This window comes from Rhynchophorus ferrugineus, unplaced genomic scaffold (assembly GCF_030347505.1).
Source record: "Rhynchophorus ferrugineus isolate W39M unplaced genomic scaffold, kcgeb_rfMv2 rfM1, whole genome shotgun sequence".
NCBI lineage: Eukaryota > Metazoa > Arthropoda > Insecta > Coleoptera > Curculionidae > Rhynchophorus > Rhynchophorus ferrugineus.
This window is the reverse complement of record NW_027472580.1, coordinates 5,386,080-5,400,097: the sequence shown is the minus strand read 5'-3', so window position 1 is coordinate 5,400,097 and position 14,018 is coordinate 5,386,080. Positions and strand designations below refer to the sequence as shown.

Here is a 14,018-nt window from a genome sequence, read left to right as displayed (position 1 = left end):
GCACAGAGCTTTCTCATACCCAAATATACGTGAATAATGTGTTGTACACATTCAGTTAATATCTTTACAGTATCTGCTATTTCATTCAATTTCAATTTACGATTTTAAGTATATCAATCCTTGATGGTTGGTTTTCCTGGGGCTGTGTCCGGAAACTCGGCGAAACTTTTGCTTCAACTGTGTTTTCCCTTCAAAAAACAATATTTTATCAACACGCGAAATTCCTTTTAATCCATTTTTTTCACAATAAGAAAAGTTGCTTCACCCAAAAGGCTATAATTCACAAACTAATGATCCGACAGCTGTCAAATTTATATACGCATCTTTTGAAGGTTCGAACTCACCAAAAAAACATATGGATTTAATTCTAGTAAAATGTTTTAATAAAATGAATATTTGTTGTATTATTGACAAACAATGTGTTAACTCGTGTACCACTAGGGAAACTTTAAATAAATAAAATAATAATAGCTCATGGATTTGCATTTAACGAAATGTTGATGAAGGGAAAGCTATGAAAATAGCTTTTAATGTTTCCAAATTATATTCCGATCATAGTGCCAATTGTTTTCCATAAACCTTTTCATTTTAAATCCTTGCTTGAAATTTTAAAGTCTTAATCAAACCATACATATTTTAATAAAATGTAACTGTGTATGTAACTAACAAATATTGAAAGAAATATTTTTAGACAATATATTCCACTTCTTTCCTCACAACTTTTCCTTGATATTGTTGCTCTATCTCATTCATATCTTTATAATTCGTTCCCCTTAATTCTTCATTCACATCATGAAAGTAATAATAATAAATTCTAAAATGATATCCAAACCTTTTTTGCATTAACAACGCTTCGAAGTTGGAATTGATTTTTTTCTTTTAGATTCTAATGGATGAAAAAGTTTTCTATACAAATATTTAACACTTTTAGATATTGTTACATTAAGACCAACTCTATGTGTAGCGGTAGAATCTTTTTGAAGAATACCAAAGTTTTATATAAAATACAAATGCTTTTTGCCCTGTGTCAAAGTTTTTATTACTGGCTATATTTTTTGACTAATGGTTATTGTTTTTTTATGAGGATTTACTCATATGTAGAACAAGAAAGCTTTGCTAATCCTTTTTGCTGAGCAGTGAGAATGGAGTATAGGATGGGATGATCTGATGTTTGAGAATGACAGCACTGTATTTGCTGATAAAGATATTGAGGAATTCTAATCGATATACATCATAGTACAGAGCTCTATAATTTGATAATTAATCAATTAAAGACCAGAAAATGACAACTGATAGATCAGATGCCATTATAAACCTCACACGAATCTAGTAATAACAAAAAAAGCATGGATGACAATCGTTGAAAGTGACTTTGAAAATAAAAGACAAACTGGCCCCACCAGCAGCAGCATATTGGTCGACTAAATACTCTCACCGAGAGCTGGTATATATTAATGTTGACGTAAGTAATAAAAATTGATGGGTAATTCGAATTTTTATTATTATATTTGAAACTAGCGACCCGCCCCGGCTTCGCACGGGTGCAATGCTGATACTAAATTAAATACACTACAGAAAAAATATGAACGTTGTATATAAAAACATAGCGGCCCGCTCCGACTTTGCACGGGCATAAAATATATATGCCTATGTCACTCAATGAAAACATGATTAAAATCGATCCAGTATTTTTGGTTCATTCATTACTGCCCTTGGCCTGCACGCATTAAATTTGGAGTAAAACAATTCCTCTTCCCCTATACTTACTATGAAGATTTCCTGCTATCTTTGGAATATCTAAATTCATACAATTTTTATTACATTACACATTTTTAAACGCAAATTTTAAATTTGTAATATCTCCGAAAATATTTGTTTAATTTACATGCTGTAAGGAACCGTATTGATCTATATTAATTGCACACTGTATTTAAGGTACTTAATTCGATAAGGATTAATGCCGTATTGCTTAAAATAGCTTCGTAAATAAGCCATTTTCTCACGTAAAAAGTAAACAATAAAAATGGTTAATGTGGGTTATCCCTAAAAGATAAACATATACCATCGCGGACTTTTTTGTAGACCTTTTTATGGTGTACAATACTGTAGTACATTAATTTGATCTAACTCGTAGGGTTAGGCAGCGTTTTTGCTAATTGTTAAATAAGCCTAAAAAAATAGGTTAATTTACGACATCACGTTAGAAACCTCTAAAATTAGCAATGTTGCCTTAGTGTATTATGCATGTATTATACATATAAACCTTCCTCTTGAATCACTCTATCTATTGAAAAATCCACATCAAAATCCGTTGCGTAGTTTTAAAGATTTAAGCGCACATAGGGATATAGGGACAGAAAAGGCGACTTTGTTTTATACTATGTAGTGATAAACGTACCAAATAACACGAGAATTAGTAAATATAATTTCAGGACATATTTTGTCATAGAGTAAAAATGCAATTTTCATTTTCTAGCAAATTTTTATCGCTATACAAGTAAGGTTCCAAGCCTTAACCTTTTTTGTCGAATATCATCTTTATTTGTATATGTCAAGCGTGATAAATAAAACAAACTGATTAGGCATACTCAACATTTATTAACATATAATTAAAATCTGCTTTTTAAAAGCAAAATAAATATACATACTCCATATCACGTTCGTATATTATCCTACAAACGCCACAATAATAATTTGCATATCTTATCTAAATCTACAACAATAAAGCAATTATTTTTGATATAAATGAAACATATATAGATATACGATAGCCTATTATACAGATATGCGTTGGATTTTGATATGTCTTTGTATTGTGGTCGCTGTAAAATATCAAGAAAATAAACTCAAATGCAATATGCAACTTATATTAATTAAAGCGGTCCTATAATAATCAATTATTGCGTAAATTAACAAACAGATATCACAGAATACAACAAAATAATGTTTCAATTGTTAATTTTAAATCAAAATATACATTTCAAAGGTAATAAAACCGAAAATAATGCATTTATTGTATCACATTCAATTCTAATTACTCACATCCATCATTCACACTGTTACAAAGAAGATGTACAAGTTTCTAGCAACATTTTTCACTTCGTGAAATACCATGTGGCCTTCCATAATATTTCTGGTATTTCTTCTCCTCGTTCTCCGTGACTTTCTTCTCCAAGCTGGAGAGGCATTCCTGGACCTTTTTGATGTTGTTGGTCCGGGAATCACTATTCTCCGATGAGTAAACCAACGACCAAATGTTGTGGAGTGATTGCTTCATCATGTGGTAGGAAATGTCCGATTTGGTGTCGTTGCTGTTGGAAATCTGGCTTTCGTAGGATTGTAAACGGCTGAGGATCCTGGCGTGGTCCATTTTTTTTGTGGTGGTGTTTTATTCGGAATCTGGAAAGAGTAACATAAGTTAGTGTCAGAAAATCTTGAAATTCAAACATATATTTATGATTAGTTAGTTATTAGGTGTCTTTATAAAAAATTGGTACAATATTTATTAATAGAAATATTATCTGGCTATATGATGGTACTCTACTGACAGAATAATATTGATTTGGCGGCTATTTAATAATTTCATCCATTTTTAATTCCACAATCCATTAAATTTTACATAAAGAAATATTAAAATCAATAAAATTATCATTTGAGTTGCTTAATAGTTCATGTAAGCACCTAATAATTAGGAAATGTATAATAACATTTGAGGAGATTGTCAATAAAGAATGTACGGAGTTTCTTACCGGTTGTTAGTTGTTTTTTTATTTGAATTGTTTCAAAAATATTCTCCAAAACTATTTCTATGTTTTTTTGACAGTTTTTGACTAATCTATAATGATTGCAGTAACATTTCAAACGTAATTATTATAACTCTAGTTCGAAACAAATATACATATATTATAGCAAAGGAAAACCCAAGGAGTAAAGAGTTTTAAAAGAGTATTAAACATGATAATGCTACTCTTGCTGCTGAAACATTTCTGAATTTTGATTTAAGTCGATCGAATGAATTATTTAAATCATCATAAGTAATTATTTTGATGTTATAAATATCAGTACAGTTGATAATGTTAAATATTTATTATTTAAATGTATAATTGTTTATTTAATTAAGTCGGTCATGGGTGGATTATAATTAGCTTTTTAAATGAAATTATCATAAAGAAAGTTATACATTGACTGATACAAAATTGTAAAATATATAAAAACCTTTCTAACATAAAACTTTTAAAGCTTTCTAACGTAATTTTTAAGATTGGTACAACTAGTGTTAAGAACACTATCTTTTCTATCAAATTTAGATGATTTTCGCATTTGGTTTGTTTTTTAATCATAAAAGCTATAAAATATACGCATAAATAGAGTACAATCAATTGGATTGATAAACTCGACTTGAAATCATAATTGCTAAAGCTGAAGTCCAAATTCAAACCAGAAACGTTCTTAGGTTTTTAGATGATCAGTTTGCAAAAGGTGTAAATATTATATAATACTACAGTAATATACTTAATGCTGCAATATAATACTAGAAGAAATAAATTAAGAAAATATTCTGTGTATATAACAGAATATTTTATTTTCATTCAGTTTTAACGTAAGAAAGTGCGTACATCTGAATCAAAAGCAACAAGTAACTGGGTACATCTAGTTTAATAAGTGAGAGATATTTTGTCCTTTAAATAATCACCTTATTCAACAAATATATCATATTTCTGAAACATTTAATAGAAAATTAACTACGTTTTCGATACGCATCAGTTGGCATGACCTTAAATTATTCTATAATAACAAAAAAGACACAAATAACGTTTCCGTCAACCTTGATCAATAAACAATATAAAAACTTAAGAATGAAATACTTCGTTAGATAAACTGGTATCCATTTATATGTGTTTATCAATGTACTAGGTCTGGGAAAAATTATTGCGGTTTATCGTTGATGACGCCACATTAACAATTGAAACTTTGTAACATGTCTTGCAATTCAGTTAATATTGTTGTTATTGACTAATGCAGTATTCTCGTGATAGATTAGATTAGATTGAGGTCAAGAAGAGCTTCATAATCACAGTTCTCTATCTGGGAAATCCATCACTATTATACTCTGAATAATATGATGTACAGTTTGGTTGATAAAATCGATTTAAACGCCAGAAATGTGTAAATTTAACATTTTATAACCGCAACGGTTTTCCCCCAAACCCAGTATACATTATTTGAATTGAATATGTTACTCATTATTGGCACTCATGCATTTTTTTAAGTAGTTTTTTTGTAGTACGATTTGTCCTTCAAAATAGTTCTCAGTTTCGGCGATCACCTTTTCATTAGACGAAAATTTCTTCTCAGCGAGCATTCTTTTGAGATCTGAGAACAGGAAATAGTCTCTGGGGACCAGATGTGGAGAATATGGTGGATGAGGAAGCAATTCGAAGCACAATTTATGACTTTTTGCCATCGTTTTCACTGACTTGTGACACGGTGCATTGCCTTGGTGAAGCAGCACTTTTTTGAGCTCTCGCGGCACCCACTTTGCACAGAGCTTTCTCATACCCGAATATTCGTGAATTATATGATGTACACGTTCAGTTGATATCTTCAGAGTGTCTGTTATTTCATTCAATTTCAATTTACGGTCATTCAAAATCATTTTGTGGATTTTTTTGTTTTCGTCGGTAATAATCTCTTTTGGGCGTCCACTCCGTTTACCGTCTACGGTGGTCATTTCACTACATCTGAACTTAGCATACCAATCCTGGATGGTTGATTTTCCTGGGGCAGTGTCCGGAAACTCGGCATCAAGCCAAGATTTTGCTTCAACTGTATTTTTTCCCTTCAAAAAGCAATATTTTATCAACACGTGAAATTCCTTTTTATCCATTTTTTTCACAATAACAAAAGTTGCTTCACTCAAAGTACTATAATTTAAAAACTAATAATCCGATAGCTGTCAAATTTATACACACATCTTTTGAAGGTTAGGAGCCATCTATGTGTCAGGCCGGGGACTTTTCAATTGACGTGTTAGATGGAGTACGGCAGAAGTCTTGCTACCATTTGGATTTGAAACTAAGGTGCGGCAAAAGTCCCGCTACCATATTAATAGCGTGCCATCTTTGTTATATGACGTTTAGTTCAGTATCGCTTTAACCATTGTGTTCAGACGTCCTAATTTCATTATGGATAAATATACGTCACAAGAACAAGTAGAAATAGTGACAATATTTATTGAAGATAATCGTTCCATTATTGCGACTCAGCAGAAATTGCCTCAATGGTAGTGGAACTTTGGCTCCACGTTGTCTGTTAACTAAAATATACATTTACGAAATTATTTGCTCATCTGAAATCAATATAAATACTAAAATGGTTTAGCAAAAGAGTAAAATAGCATTGTAGAGTTCTAGTGGTGTACATAGTGTATTAAAATATTATGAAATTACTGAAATATACCCAAAATCTATAATAAATAATTTAAAATTCATAAGATTATTAATAATCAATCATTATAAGGAGAATTTTAAAAATAAACGAGCAGAACTTTGTATGAGGCTTAGGAAATATGAAAGGATAATAATCATTGTGTGAACGAGGTTGATAAAAGTAATTCACTAGAAAGATAGGCGGTAATTTTAAAGAATATTGTTACTTTGGAACAGCAACAAATTGTTTTGTATATTATTTAATAATTCGGTATACTTTTTCGTGAAATATAACCATTTTAAATATCAAAATATTTGTATCATTAATTCTAAATTATATTTATAGATCAAAATATTTAATATCCAATATATAATCGTTTTTGAAAAATATCCATTCATCTCCAGACAGTTATTTTAAGCAAATTATTTTTAACATCCAGCTTGTCTATCTCGTTTAAAATTAGAACAAATTCAAAAAACAATAAGAAGGCAGCATTGCTAGCCTACTGGTCCACTAGCCTCTTACGTAATTCCTAAACGTTTTCTTGTTATTGAAACACATTTATGCCTATACTTAGTAAGACAGATAACATATATTTTTTATTTATAGTTCAATATAAACTAGTTTATAAGTAATAAAAAACAAGTAACAAAAATATGATGCAAGAACTTTACCACATACACAATAAATAATTAATACAGAACTTGCCTTGTTTTTTAGAATATACACACTGGAATCGATTTGATTTTTTAATACCACAAATTCTCGAATATACTGAAATAACAATGTGAATTCGGGGTTTATATTAACCATATATCCTTATGCAATACTGCGTTTATTTTAACTAATAGCTGATCATGCAACTTGTCGAGTTTACCAAATAGTATATATGATATAATTAAATCCTCAATTAATAGTTAGGTATTCCGTATATAGGGTGTCATCAGTTTATTGTTTATTTTTAAAATGATCTTTGAACATTGGCAGCATTATCATTATATGTGACGTTTTTTATTTCGTCACAAAATAATCTCAGAAAACTTATCATTTTCATCTTGGATACTTAAGGACACTTAATTAAACGTATTTCACAAAGACTATGGTGTTGGTAAGTCAGAATGCTCACGCCGTGAAAATGGTATATTAATAATTATTAGAGAGACTAGGTAAGCTGTTGGGCTTTGTATCAACTGTTTTAGCTTCAATAACATGGCTCAACATTCCGTACTTTTTGGATTAAGGATCAATGTATCTTCACCGATTCACCATTAATGTTTTGCCTATAAATATAGCGTGAACAGATGTAATTACAAGATGCAGTCACAGGAAGTTGAAAATATGCTTAAAATAATAGTTGTCCATTATTGAATAAATCCGTACTCATTTAAACAACTTTACGAATATAATATATTTTATACACATTATTTTATATTTACTATAACACAATATATTTTAAATCAATAGAAATTAAAATAGAAATCGTATTAAAAAAGTATAAATATTTAGTTACTCCAGTTTTGATGTTAGTAGTTCAATATATGAGGTTAGCGTTATACGAGTGATTTGCATTTAAATGAGATCTGTGATCTAGATTTTTGGAGAATTACGATTTCAAAAGATTTGGCTCCGATCACCATAATGCCTACCTGAATCAAATGCAATAATTTATTGTCTTTGGCACTTTTCCCATTATTATATAAGATGTATGTTTATTTCGTTCTCAAATATTGTTTTCTTTGTTTTGTTTTACGTAATTATATAAAATGAAAATATATACATAGGCACGAACAAGGTTTAATATAATGTATTTATTATGTTTATTAATTTTATACTTAGTATTAAGCACCATTAGTTTTGCAGCAAATGTTTGCTATGTTCCATCAATGTTGTATAAGATTAAGTTATTTTTAGACTGTAGAGTAAGTTGTATTTTAAGACATGCTGAAAATTATATTGTTTGAACATCAATTTATAATATAGTAATAATTTTTTTTTATTTAACTTGTTACGTTAAAAAGTAAGTTTTAACAGCCTTCATGTATTACGCAAATAATGTGTTATTTCATTATAAAAACATATATGATACTGAATTCTAATATTTCCAAAAAAGCACTTGAATACCAACTACTCTCCAGAGTTATTTCTTCAAATCTCTACTGTACAGTATTCGGAGTATTTGCTAACGACCTAGTCATTATAATAAAAAGTACTGGAGAGTACAGCTCAATATCTCGAAATCTGTCAATTTTAACTTTGTATTACGATGAGACGGTATAAACCTAATTATGTGACTTCGATATTGCCCAACTCCTCAAATAGAACCAGAAAAATACCTTTCGATTGCATCCTTCTCAATGGTAGTTTAAGTTGGAAACATTAAGTTATACTGAACATTTAATACTTTTTCTGATTAATTTGAGGATACTTGATCTAAGAGCAAATAAACTAATTTAGCAGTCAATATTAAAGCCTATTTTGATTTATAATGTGAAAATATTAAGTCTCATTCATTCATCAAATAACCTAGTTATCCAACGCAGCTAAAATAAAGTTCTTCGAATAATTATCAATTCTTATTGCTATGCAAACATCTAAGAAATTCGGTGACTTTGAAATCAAATGGATATATTAAGTTATCCAAGATTTTATAATAAAAACATGAAATAAGCCTATTAAAGAAAGCCCAAAAACACTTTTACAAAATTTTAAAAAGTAGCAGAGGAGAAACTTTAGACACAAAGGATAAAAAGGGAACGTAATAACTGATGGTGAAAACATTATGGAGAATAGTGGAAAAAAGTTTAAAAAGTTATAAAAGCTCTGGAATTAGTAAGATATATCACTCTTGAAGAATATGTTGATGTTATTGTTAGTTATGTTATTAGTTTTAGTTATTGTATTGAGATTTTTTGTTATATGTTTAACACAAAAATGTAATTTTGTTCGAAAAACCCTTGTAATGAATTAAATACCATTTTAATTAATGAATCCTGTGCTCTCTGCGTTTACATCCCGAATTTTCACCATTCATTTGTTGATTTGTATGGTATATTTAAAGTAATTTATTTTAATTAAATTCAGCTTGTAAAATTATTTTATCAGTTATTGTTCGTTAGTCATAACGTGACTGATTCAAATGAAAATATAAACATGGCGTTTAATATGATGAATTGCGTTTATTGTTCTTTATGGTACTCTATTTAATGGAACAATTAAGTTTAATAGAGCGAGCGACATATTAATTTGCATCCATAAAATTTGTTTATATTGGTTGAAAACACGGGTAACTTGAACAAATACATTTAAAAGGAACATATATTCTAGGAATAAACTGATAATTAGTAATGTACATAAGAAATATATGTTTAATTTGATAAACACATAGCACACGTGTTACAACTGGTTATTAACTAGAATTATCTAGTAAAATTTCCTTCATATTTTTCTTAAGTTCAGATTAATGCTTCCAGACCTAAACTTAATTAGTATTTCATGGATGGTGTTTCTATTGGTGCACTCCACATAGTTTCAAACACGGCACAGTTCTAAGGCATATTTCTAGAAATTTTTTTGAATAAAAATAGGGTTTGGAAATATTAGAGAAGCGTTAAAATAAATATATCGTTCTTGAAGAATATGTTGATAAGTAAATCCTCTTTTCTTAGTTATATATTTAACTGAGAAAATTTCATTTTATTTACATTTTTCGTTATTTTATTAGTACAAAGATGTTAATCATATTAAAATTTTATTAGACGACATATTCATTTGAGTCCACAAAATTTGTTTATACTGAATGAAAACGTGTCACTTGAGCAAATACATCAAAAGAAACTATAATAATATTTCTCTTTAATTTAAAAAATACATTGCATACATGTTACAACTACAAATACTTGTCTGCGGCTGTTCTGATTTCTGACAAATCATGAGGCCTTAATAATACTGCGATAAATTTCTTTCTGGTAAGGTTTGGATCATGTTGATAATTATATCTTTGTAAAACCCTATAGTGACATAACATAAACCCACAAAAGATTTGTTTAATTTAATATTGTTTAATATAATAACAATTTGTTGTGTAGTGGAGTTCGTCCAATTACCGTTCAAGCAACCACAATAGTTTTTTGAGTCGCATACTAAGTTCTGTTCGTCTTTGACATGCGTTTTTTACTTAAACTTGATATCCAATACTATGCCTAAGTATTTTGCTGTGTTAACATAACTTCAACTGAAAACTAGAATCAATTATAATTGGCAATTAGTTTATAATTTTATTCGCTATTTCGTAGTCCACTCAGAATTGTCATTGCGAGCTCTTTGTACATTATTTATAGTTGTCTCAGTGTTGCTACTTATAGCAAGTAGTATAGTATCATAAAAAAACTGGCCATTGTTACTGCTATTGTTATTCACATTTAGAAATATCACTAGTATAGAGTAAATACAGTGTTGGTCCAAGGACACCATCTAGATTATTTACTAATTGACGACTAGAAATGTAGAATTTAAGAATCAGACTCATCTGGCTATGTAGTTTATATGTCAACTTATATTCGAGGAACTCATGCTGTTATACTTTATCAAAGGCTTGGACTACGTCTACAAATATAGCTGAACAATTTTTTTTTCAAAAAACTTCTGTTACATCTGTAGTATGATGTACCTGATTAGTTGTTTTAAGAATGCCTTTAAGTACTTGGCCACTTATTAGATAACAATCTGGAACTTTCTTGATATCGTGTTTTTTTAAATTTCGTTATATCTGCCAGCAGGATTGTAAAGTATTTTCTAAATTGTATATTTTATTATACATTATTGCTAATTCGAATATATTTTGTTATTTCTTAAAATTATTTTATATTTTTGTAATATTTATTCAAGTTATTTTACTTAATTTTTTATTTAACTTTTTATTTTTTATAACTTAACATACACACTCGTACATTCGTTTATACAGTTTTTATGCATATTAAAATCATTATTTATATTCATCTGTGTAAATATTTATTTAACATAATTTTATATCTATTGTAGCGGAATTTATTATAAAAATACTGCTGACTATATATGGTAATTGTTGATAATGATATTTGATACTATTTAAAGTTATTCTATTACGTTATTCTCAATAAATAATAATGATATTAATGGGACTAATTGATTGTAACTAAATATTATGTTTTTGGAATGTTTAATACAAACACTTGTTTATATTGCTTAATTAAATTCTCGTTACAAAAAATTGTTGTATTAAAATGGTGCTCTCGTATCGAAATATTGGTGCTGTTCTTTTTTTCTTACAAAGTTCTTTAGCTATGTTAATTACAGATAATTCTTGGTTGTTTCATAATTTTCATCATGGTTAAAAGTTAGTATATTTAATAGCCTCACTAATTATTATTCCTTTTAATTCTATAGCTCAATAGCTATTATTGAAATTTAATTAAGCAAATGTTGTAACATATATAATTTGGAATAATACTGATAATAATTAATACTAACATACAAATTAAGCAGAGTTTTTTATTAATTTTCGTTACTAATATTTGCAGCTTGTATATTATGCCTTCTACAGTAACACATATTATTATCACATCATAAATATCATAACACCGTCAAAAGCAAATATATATTTTCAAAATTTTCTTTCTAATCGGAACATTATTTATCAATAAAAATTTTATATGAGATGAATTTTCATTTATTTAAAATTGATTGATTTAAATTAATTTAAACAAACTCTATAAACTGTGTAGGAAGAATTTGCTGAAAGTTTAATTTTCGTGTTGTTGTTTCAAAACAAGTTATTTTAATTAGATAAGACTTATGTCAATAGTAATAAGATCTTCTTGTCAATAGTAATGATCCTTGAGAAGTAGCATATTATTTGTTTTTCATCATTGTTACTTATTGGTACTTATTGGACTTATTTAGCTTATTTTAGCTTATCTTAACTGTGTCTTTCTAAGCAATATAGCTAATTAAAATCTCCTAACTGTTATAACATAATTATTCCTTTTAAGGGATTTTTATGTCCTTATATATTGCTTTTTCTTTCAACAATATATAGATATGCAAAATATATGTTGAATATTGTGCTCCGATATATTATCAGTATAAGAGTGTAAGATGGTATCATCGCTTATTTCTAATTCGTTGACAATTATTTTAATTCTCAATAATAACAAATCTCAGACTCCAGAGTTATATTTTTCGTTTTTTTTTACTTCGGTTAGAGTTATTAAAGGAAGTATTATAATTTCTGAAGAATAACAATAATTGCATTTAATGATTTTATATCAAGCATATCATTAAATGTTAGGTAATTGTTTCCCAAATTGCTTTGTTTAATTATACTATATTTAAATTTATATTTTTAAATATTTATATTTAAATTTAATAATTTATGATCATAATTTTAAGAATATTTTATAGCCTTAGAGATTCCCTTTTTTAACAATATATAAATATACAACAATTATTACGTTAGTAATATTACTATAAATATTACGTTAGTATATAAATATAAGAGTTTAAATTGAAATCCTCATTTATTTCTATGTATTTCAAAATTATTTGAATTAACAACTTTATCCGAGACTTAGGAATTAAATTTTTCTTCATTTTTATTTCGTTTGTTTTGTTATAACAAATTTCAAAAATATTGTAGGATAAGAAAAGGATTTAAGTTTTTTTAAATATCAAATATATCTTTAAATATTAGATATGTAGAAGTTTCATAATTTATAATATAAATTTAAGTAAGTTTATAAGTTTTATAATCAACAATATATAATTATTATTACTTTAAGAGTTTGTTTTAATATACCTTTAAATATCAGATATATTTTGATTCTTATGTTGTAAAAGGTTTTAGAATTATATTAGCAAGATTTGAAAGTAAATTATATGTAACTAATTATTAGATTTGGTATATTGTATGCTCAGTACAACAAAAGCGAAAGAAAAAAAAAACAAAAGGCAATCTACATGTTTGACTCACCTAATAAACAACTGAACGGCGTGGTTTCGCGGCACCGCTATTTATCCTGCGGATCGGTCGTGCTTCTTTCTGCTGCCCGCTGAGGACGAATACTGAATTTAGTATTTTAGATAGTGTATTACCTCTAAAAGTCTCGTTATACGAATAAAATCCGAACCTCCAACTTTTCGTTGTTATATTTATTGCATGTAAATAAAACACAGGCGTGACGACGCGATCCTGTGACTGTCAACGTCACCGGCGAATTTCTACACGGCAGCCGGAAAAAAATTCAGCGAAAAACCGTGGTTTTTCGATTTTACAGTCGAAGGTCGAGTATTCGTAAAGTAAACAAACGCGTCCAAACATTTCAGTTTTATTGAATCTGGGGAAATATGTTCTATGGGTCTGTAATATCTATGCACTGTCGTTATTTAATATTATAATCAATTTTAATTAAATATATAATATAGTGGGTGGCCAATTATTAGGGGCAATATTGAGATTAGTTTAATGGGGAGTAAATTTCTAGTTTTTGGAGAGTTAATTTTATAGTTTAATGGGATCTCTTTAACAAATGATTAGTTGTTGCCGGCTTGGTGGC

The 14,018-nt window shown here is 28.3% G+C and overlaps 1 long non-coding RNA gene across 1 annotated transcript; it reads right to left on the bottom strand.

Annotated features, from left to right (window-relative positions):
- Positions 1 to 2,578: 2,578 nt before the first annotated feature.
- On the bottom strand, positions 2,579 to 13,608 carry LOC143202881 (uncharacterized). Its single transcript, XR_013007243.1, has 2 exons — positions 13,436 to 13,608; positions 2,579 to 3,399 (listed from the first exon to the last, which is right to left on the bottom strand). It is a non-coding gene; the product is annotated as an uncharacterized LOC143202881 (long non-coding RNA).
- Positions 13,609 to 14,018: the final 410 nt, after the last annotated feature.